The sequence below is a fragment of the Sander vitreus genome, unplaced genomic scaffold (genome assembly GCF_031162955.1).
Source record: "Sander vitreus isolate 19-12246 unplaced genomic scaffold, sanVit1 ctg820_0, whole genome shotgun sequence".
In the NCBI taxonomy this organism is placed as follows: domain Eukaryota; kingdom Metazoa; phylum Chordata; class Actinopteri; order Perciformes; family Percidae; genus Sander; species Sander vitreus.
In genome coordinates, this window is record NW_027595902.1 from 1 (window position 1) to 8,318 (window position 8,318).

At 46.5% G+C, this 8,318-nt stretch overlaps 5 non-coding genes across 5 annotated transcripts; all 5 read right to left on the bottom strand.

Moving 5' to 3' along the window:
- Positions 1-146: 146 nt before the first annotated feature.
- LOC144514983 (5S ribosomal RNA) lies at positions 147-265 on the bottom strand. Its single transcript, XR_013501660.1, has one exon. It is a non-coding gene; the product is annotated as a 5S ribosomal RNA (ribosomal RNA).
- Positions 266-1,147: 882 nt separating this feature from the next.
- Positions 1,148-1,267, bottom strand: LOC144514984 (5S ribosomal RNA). The gene has a single exon (XR_013501661.1). It is a non-coding gene; the product is annotated as a 5S ribosomal RNA (ribosomal RNA).
- A 4,251-nt stretch (positions 1,268-5,518) lies between these two features.
- LOC144514980 (5S ribosomal RNA) lies at positions 5,519-5,637 on the bottom strand. The gene has a single exon (XR_013501657.1). It is a non-coding gene; the product is annotated as a 5S ribosomal RNA (ribosomal RNA).
- An 878-nt stretch (positions 5,638-6,515) lies between these two features.
- Positions 6,516-6,634, bottom strand: LOC144514981 (5S ribosomal RNA). The gene has a single exon (XR_013501658.1). It is a non-coding gene; the product is annotated as a 5S ribosomal RNA (ribosomal RNA).
- Positions 6,635-7,511: 877 nt separating this feature from the next.
- On the bottom strand, positions 7,512-7,630 carry LOC144514982 (5S ribosomal RNA). Its single transcript, XR_013501659.1, has one exon. It is a non-coding gene; the product is annotated as a 5S ribosomal RNA (ribosomal RNA).
- Positions 7,631-8,318: the final 688 nt, after the last annotated feature.

Here is an 8,318-nt window from a genome sequence, read left to right on the forward strand (position 1 = left end):
GAAAAGGGTTAAAGGAATGGCAATTCAGTGTGTTTTCAACCCTTTGTTGAACAGAAAGTGGCATCTAGTGAGCTCAGAAAATGAAGACAGTGTTTTGCTATGCTTCATTTGACCATTACTAGCGCCCTCTGCTGACGGAAATGAAAAGCTTACAGCACCGGGTATTCCAAGGCGGTCTCCCATCCAAGTACTGAACCGGCCCGACCCTGCTTAGCTTCCGAGATCTGACGAGATCGGGCGTGTTCAGGGTGGTATGGCCGTAAGCGAGTGCACCAAGTGAAAACAAGCAATTTAAAGACGATGAACCCCAGAGGTTCTCAAAACTGTTGAAGACGCAGTTTGGGGGTTGAGGAGTACTCAACTACATGTAATCACACTAGTAGTGCACCTATACATTTTGCAGTAGCTCTCTGGTAGTTCAACTACATTCATCTTCGAACCAACAAGTTGAATTGCTTTTTTTTGCTCTCTTTTTTTTCGGTACTGTAATTAACACTGCTGTATTTTTTAAGCATTCTTTCATTTGTTTTGTTCCATATTTATTCATTCATTTAGCCTGTTGCTATATGTATTCTTACATGTATGTATTTCCATGTTTATTTTTTTCATTACTGTAATTATTTCTCAATTCTTTTTTGAACTTTACCTTTACTCAGACTTGAGTGACTTGTCGCCTTCCGTAAATTTGCATGATCCAAAATGTAGATATCTTTGATTTCAAAACTATCCAGATCGGCACAATCTTGAAGAACAAGAACAAAGAATTCATGGTCAAAGTGCATGAACTCCTACTTGAATTGTTGAACACTGTGAGGTTGTTTATTTTAGTTTTAATTAAAGATGTTGCTTCCCAAAAAAAAAGTTGCATCCTCCGTACAGTTTCCTTGTCAGCTCTGTCTCCAGCAAAGGAGGAGTAGCGCCTCTGGCGATGGTGAAATGAAGCTTGCAAACCACTGTCTTTATTTTCTAAGCTCACTAGATGGCAATCTCTGTTCAAAGAAAAGGGTTAAAGGAATGGCAATTCAGTGTGTTTTTCAACCCTTTGTTGAACAGAAAGTGGCATCTAGTGAGCTCAGAAAATGAAGACAGTGTTTTTGCTTTGCTTCATTTGACCATTACTAGCGCCCCTCTGCTGACGGAAAAGAAAAGCTTACAGCACCGGGTATTCCCAGGCGGTCTCCCATCCAAGTACTGACCCGGCCCGACCTCTGCTTAGCTTCCGAGATCGGACGAGATCGGGCGTGTTCAGGGTGGTATGGCCGTAAGCGAGTGTACCAAGTGAAAACAAGCTATTTAAAGACGATGAACCCCAGAGGTTCTCAAAACTGTTGAAGACGCAGTTTGGGGTTGAGGAGTACTCAACTACATGTAATCACACTAGTAGTGCACCTATACATTTTGCAGTAGCTCTCTGGTAGTTCAACTACATTCATCTTCGAACCAACAAGTTGAATTGCTTTTTTTTGCTCTTTTTTTCGGTACTGTAATTAACACTGCTGTATTTTTTAAGCATTCTTTCATTTGTTTTTGTTCCATATTTATTCATTCATTTAGCCTGTTGCTATATGTATTCTTCCATCCATCCATCCATCTTCATCCGCTTATCCGGGTCGGGTCGCGGGGGTAGCAGCTCCAGCAGGGGACCCCAAACTTCCCTTTCCCGGGCCACATTAACCAGCTCCGACTGGGGGATCCCGAGGCGTTCCCAGGCCAGGTTAGAGATATAATCCCTCCACCTAGTCCTGGGTCTCCCCCGAGGCCTCCTCCCAGCTGGACGTGCCTGGAACACCTCCCTAGGGAGGCGCCCTCAGGGGGCATCCTTACCAGATGCCCGAACCACCTCAACTGGCTCCTTTCGACGCAAAGGAGCAGCGGCTCTACTCCGAGCTCCTCACGGATAACTGAGCTTCTCACCCTATCTCTAAGGGAGACGCCAGCTACCCTCCTGAGGAAACCCATTTCGGCCGCTTGTACCCTGGATCTTGTTCTTTCGGTCATGACCCAGCCTTCATGACCATAGGTGAGGGTAGGAACAAAAACTGACCGGTAGATTGAGAGCTTTGCCTTCTGGCTCAGCTCTCTTTTCGTCACAACGGTGCGATAAATTGAATGTAATACCGCACCTGCTGTGCCGATTCTCCGACCAATCTCCCGCTCCATTGTCCCCTCACTCGCGAACAAGACCCCAAGGTACTTGAACTCCTTCACTTGGGGTAAGGACTCATTCCCTACCTGGAGAAGGCACTCCATCGGTTTCCTGCTGAGAACCATGGCCTCCGATTTAGAGGTGCTGATCCTCATCCCAGCCGCTTCACACTCGGCTGCGAACCGATCCAGTGAGTGCTGAAGGTCACAGGCCGATGATGCCATCAGGACCACATCATCTGCAAAAAGCAGCGATGAGATCCCCAGCCCACCGAACTGCAACCCCTCTCCACCCCCGACTACGCCGATATCCTGTCCATAAATACTACAAACAGGATTGGTGACAAAGCTTAGCCCTGGCGGAGGCCAACTCTCACCTGAAACGAGTCCGACTTACTGCCGAGAACCCGGACACAGCTCTCGCTTTGGTCGTACAGAGATTGGATGGCCCTGAGAAGGGACCCCTCACCCTGTACTCCCGCAGCACCTCCCACAGTATCTCCCGGGCACCCGGTCATACGCCTTCTCCAGATCCACAAAACACATGTAGACTGGTTGGGCATACTCCCAGGCTCCCTCCAGGATCCTTGCGAGAGTAAAGATCTGGTCCGTTGTTCCACGACCAGGACGGAATCCGCATTGTTCCTCTTCAACCTGAGATTCGACTATCGACCGAACCCTCCTTTCCAGCACCTTGGAGTAGACTTTACCGGGAGGCTGAGAAGTGTGATACCCCTGTAATTGGCACACACCCTCTGGTCCCCCTTTTAAAAAAGGGGAACCACCACCCCGGTCTGCCACTCCTTAGGCACCGTCCCCAGACTTCCACGCAATGTTGAAGAGGCGTGTCAACCAAGACAACCCCTCCACACCCAGAGCTTTAAGCATTTCTGGACGGATCTCATCAATTCCTGGGGCTTTGCCACTGTGGAGTTGTTTAACTACCTCAGCAACCTCCACCAGGGAAATTGATGCCAATCCCCCCTCATCCTCCAGCTCTGCCTCTACCATAGAGGGCGATTAGTCGGATTTAGGAGTTCCTCAAAGTGCTCCTTCCACCGCCCCTATTACCTCCTCAGTTGAGGTCAACAGCGTCCCCATCCTTACTGTACACAGCTTGGATGGTTCCCCGCTTCCCTCCTGAGGTGGCGAACGGTTTTCCAGAAGTACCTTGGTGCCGACCGAAAGTCCTTCTCCATGTCTTCTCCGAACTTCTCCCACACACGCTGCTTTGCCTCTTTCACGGCAGAGGCTGCAGCCCTTCGGGCCCTTCGGTACCTTGCAACTGCCTCCGGAGTCGCCTGGGATAACATATCCCGGAAAGACTCCTTCTTCAGTCGGACGGCTTCCCTGACCACCGGTGTCCACCACGGTGTTCGTGGGTTACCGCCCCTTGAGGCACCTAAGACCCTAAGACCACAGCTCCTCACCGCAGCTTCAGCAATGGAAACTTTGAACATTGTCCACTCAGGTTCAATGCCCCCCAGCCTCCACAGGGATGCACGAAAAGCTCCGCCGGAGGTGTGAGTTGAAAGTCTGTCGGACAGGGGCCTCCTCCAGACGTTCCCAATTTACCCGCACTACCCGTTTGGGCTTACCAGGTCTGTCCAGAGTCTTCCCCCACCCCCTGACCCAACTCACCACCAGATGGTGATCGGTTGACAGCTCCGCCCCTCTCTTCACCCGAGTGTCCAAAACATATGGCCTCAGATCAGATGAAACGATTATAAAATCGATCATTGACCTTTGGCCTAGGGTGCTCTGGGTACCAAGTACACTTATGAGCATCCCTATGTTCGAACATGGTGTTCGTTATAGACAATCCATGACTAGCACAGAAGTCCAACAACAAACAACCACTCTGGTTTAGATCAGGGAGGCCGTTCCTCCCAATCACGCTCTCCATGTGTCTCCATCATTACCCACGTGCGCGTTGAAGTCCCCCCCCAGCAGAACTATGGAGTCCCCGACTGGAGCCCCATGCAGGACTCCACTCAAGGTCTCCAAGAAGGCCGAATACTCTGAACTCTTGTTTGGTGCATATGCACAAACAACAGTCAGAGTTTTTCCCCCCACAACCCGCAGGCGTAGGGAGGCGACCCTCTCGCCCACCGGGTTAAACTCCAACGTAGCGGCGCCAGCCGGGGGCTTGTGAGTATCCCCACACCCGCCCGGCGCCTCACACCCTGGGCAACTCCCGGAGAAGAAAAGAGTCCAACCCCTATCCAGGAGTATGGTTCCAGAACCAAGACTGTGCGTAGAGGTAAGCCCCACCAGATCTAACCGGTAGCGCTCCACCTCCCGCACAAGTTCCGGCTCCTTCCCCCACAGAGAGGTGACATTCCACGTCCCCCAGAGCCAGCCTCTGCTGCCCGGGTCTGGTCCGTCGAGGCCCCTGACCTTCACTGCCACCCATGTGGCAGCGCACCCGACCCCCAGCGGTTCCTCCCACAGGTGGTGGGCCCATGGGATGGAGGGATGTCCGCCACGTAGCTTTTTCGGGCTGTGCCCGACCGGGCTCCGTGGCAAACCCGGCCACCAGACGCTCGCTGACGGGCCCTCCATCTGGGCCTGGCTCCAGACGGGGGCCCCGGGCTTCCTCCGGACAGGGTCACTTCATCCCTTCCTCGATTTTTCATAGGATTTTTGAACCATTCTTTGTCTGGCCCCTCACCTGAGACCACTTTGCCTTGGGAGACCATACCAGGAGCACAAAGCTCCAGACAACACAGCCCTCAGGTTCATAGGGACACACAAACCTCTCCACCACGATAAGGTGATGGTTCCCGGAGAAGTATATGTATTCTTACATGTATGTATTTCCATGTTTATTTTTTCATTACTGTAATTATTTCTCAATTCTTTTGAACTTTACCTTTACTCAGACTTGAGTGACTTGTTGTCTTCCGTAAATTTGCATGATCCAAAATGTAGATATCTTTGATTTCAAAACTATCCAGATCGGCACAATCTTGAAGAACAAGAACAAAGAATTCATGGTCAAAGTGCATGAACTCCTACTTGAATTGTTGAACACTGTGAGGTTGTTTATTTTAGTTTTAATTAAAGATGTTGCTTCCAAAAAAAAGTTGCATCCTCCGTACAGTTTCCTTGTCAGCTCTGTCTCCAGCAAAGGAGGAGTAGCGCCCTCTGGCGATGGTGAAATGAAGCTTTGCAAACCACTGTCTTTATTTTCTAAGCTCACTAGATGGCAATCTCTGTTCAAAGAAAAGGGTTAAAGGAATGGCAATTCAGTGTGTTTTCAACCCTTTGTTGAACAGAAAGTGGCATCTAGTGAGCTCAGAAAATGAAGACAGTGTTTTGCTTTGCTTCATTTGACCATTACTAGCGCCTCTGCTGACGGAAAAGAAAAAGCTTACAGCACCGGGTATTCCCAGGCGGTCTCCCATCCAAGTACTGACCCGGCCCGACCCTGCTTAGCTTCCGAGATCGGACGAGATCGGGCGTGTTCAGGGTGGTATGGCCGTAAGCGAGTGTACCAAGTGAAAACAAGCTATTTAAAGACGATGAACCCCAGAGGTTCTCAAAACTGTTGAAGACGCAGTTTGGGGTTGAGGAGTACTCAACTACATGTAATCACACTAGTAGTGCACCTATACATTTTGCAGTAGCTCTCTGGTAGTTCAACTACATTCATCTTCGAACCAACAAGTTGAATTGCTTTTTTTTGCTCTCTTTTTTTCGGTACTGTAATTAACACTGCTGTATTTTTTAAGCATTCTTTCATTTGTTTTGTTCCATATTTATTCATTCATTTAGCCTGTTGCTATATGTATTCTTACATGTATGTATTTCCATGTTTATTTTTTTCATTACTGTAATTATTTCTCAATTCTTTTGAACTTTACCTTTACTCAGACTTGAGTGACTTGTCGTCTTCCGTAAATTTGCATGATCCAAAATGTAGATATCTTTGATTTCAAAACTATCCAGATCGGCACAATCTTGAAGAACAAGAACAAAGAATTCATGGTCAAAGTGCATGAACTCCTACTTGAATTGTTGAACACTGTGAGGTTGTTTATTTTAGTTTTAATTAAAGATGTTGCTTCCAAAAAAAAAGTTGCATCCTCCGTACAGTTTCCTTGTCAGCTCTGTCTCCAGCAAAGGAGGAGTAGCGCCCTCTGGCGATGGTGAAATGAAGCTTTTAGCAAACCACTGTCTTTATTTTCTAAGCTCACTAGATGGCAATCTCTGTTCAAAGAAAAGGGTTAAAGGAATGGCAATTCAGTGTGTTTTCAACCCTTTGTTGAACAGAAAGTGGCATCTAGTGAGCTCAGAAAATGAAGACAGTGTTTTGCTTTGCTTCATTTGACCATTACTAGCGCCCTCTGCTGACGGAAAAGAAAAGCTTACAGCACCGGGTATTCCCAGGCGGTCTCCCATCCAAGTACTGACCCGGCCCGACCCTGCTTAGCTTCCGAGATCGGACGAGATCGGGCGTGTTCAGGGTGGTATGGCCGTAAGCTGAGTGTACCAAGTGAAAACAAGCTATTTAAAGACGATGAACCCCAGAGGTTCTCAAAACTGTTGAAGACGCAGTTTGGGGGTTGAGGAGTACTCAACTACATGTAATCACACTAGTAGTGCACCTATACATTTTGCAGTAGCTCTCTGGTAGTTCAACTACATTCATCTTCGAACCAACAAGTTGAATTGCTTTTTTTTGCTCTTTTTTTTCGGTACTGTAATTAACACTGCTGTATTTTTTAAGCATTCTTTCATTTGTTTTGTTCCATATTTATTCATTCATTTAGCCTGTTGCTATATGTATTCTTACATGTATGTATTTCCATGTTTATTTTTTTTCATTACTGTAATTATTTCTCAATTCTTTTGAACTTTACCTTTACTCAGACTTGAGTGACTTGTCGTCTTCCGTAAATTTGCATGATCCAAAATGTAGATATCTTTGATTTCAAAACTATCCAGATCGGCACAATCTTGAAGAACAAGAACAAAGAATTCATGGTCAAAGTGCATGAACTCCTACTTGAATTGTTGAACACTGTGAGGTTGTTTATTTTAGTTTTAATTAAAGATGTTGCTTCCAAAAAAAAAGTTGCATCCTCCGTACAGTTTCCTTGTCAGCTCTGTCTCCAGCAAAGGAGGAGTAGCGCCTCTGGCGATGGTGAAATGAAGCTTTGCAAACCACTGTCTTTATTTTCTAAGCTCACTAGATGGCAATCTCTGTTCAAAGAAAAGGGTTAAAGGAATGGCAATTCAGTGTGTTTTCAACCCTTTGTTGAACAGAAAGTGGCATCTAGTGAGCTCAGAAAATGAAGACAGTGTTTTGCTTTGCTTCATTTGACCATTACTAGCGCCCTCTGCTGACGGAAAAGAAAAGCTTACAGCACCGGGTATTCCCAGGCGGTCTCCCATCCAAGTACTGACCCGGCCCGACCCTGCTTAGCTTCCGAGATCGGACGAGATCGGGCGTGTTCAGGGTGGTATGGCCGTAAGCGAGTGTACCAAGTGAAAACAAGCTATTTAAAGACGATGAACCCCAGAGGTTCTCAAAACTGTTGAAGACGCAGTTTGGGGTTGAGGAGTACTCAACTACATGTAATCACACTAGTAGTGCACCTATACATTTTGCAGTAGCTCTCTGGTAGTTCAACTACATTCATCTTCGAACCAACAAGTTGAATTGCTTTTTTTTGCTCTTTTTTTTCGGTACTGTAATTAACACTGCTGTATTTTTTAAGCATTCTTTCATTTGTTTTGTTCCATATTTATTCATTCATTTAGCCTGTTGCTATATGTATTCTTACATGTATGTATTTCCATGTTTATTTTTTTCATTACTGTAATTATTTCTCAATTCTTTTGAACTTTACCTTTACTCAGACTTGAGTGACTTGTCGTCTTCCGTAAATTTGCATGATCCAAAATGTAGATATCTTTGATTTCAAAACTATCCAGATCGGCACAATCTTGAAGAACAAGAACAAAGAATTCATGGTCAAAGTGCATGAACTCCTACTTGAATTGTTGAACACTGTGAGGTTGTTTATTTTAGTTTTAATTAAAGATGTTGCTTCCAAAAAAAAAGTTGCATCCTCCGTACAGTTTCCTTTGTCAGCTCTGTCTCCAGCAAAGGAGGAGTAGCGCCTCTGGCGATGGTGAAATGAAGCTTGCAAACCACTGTC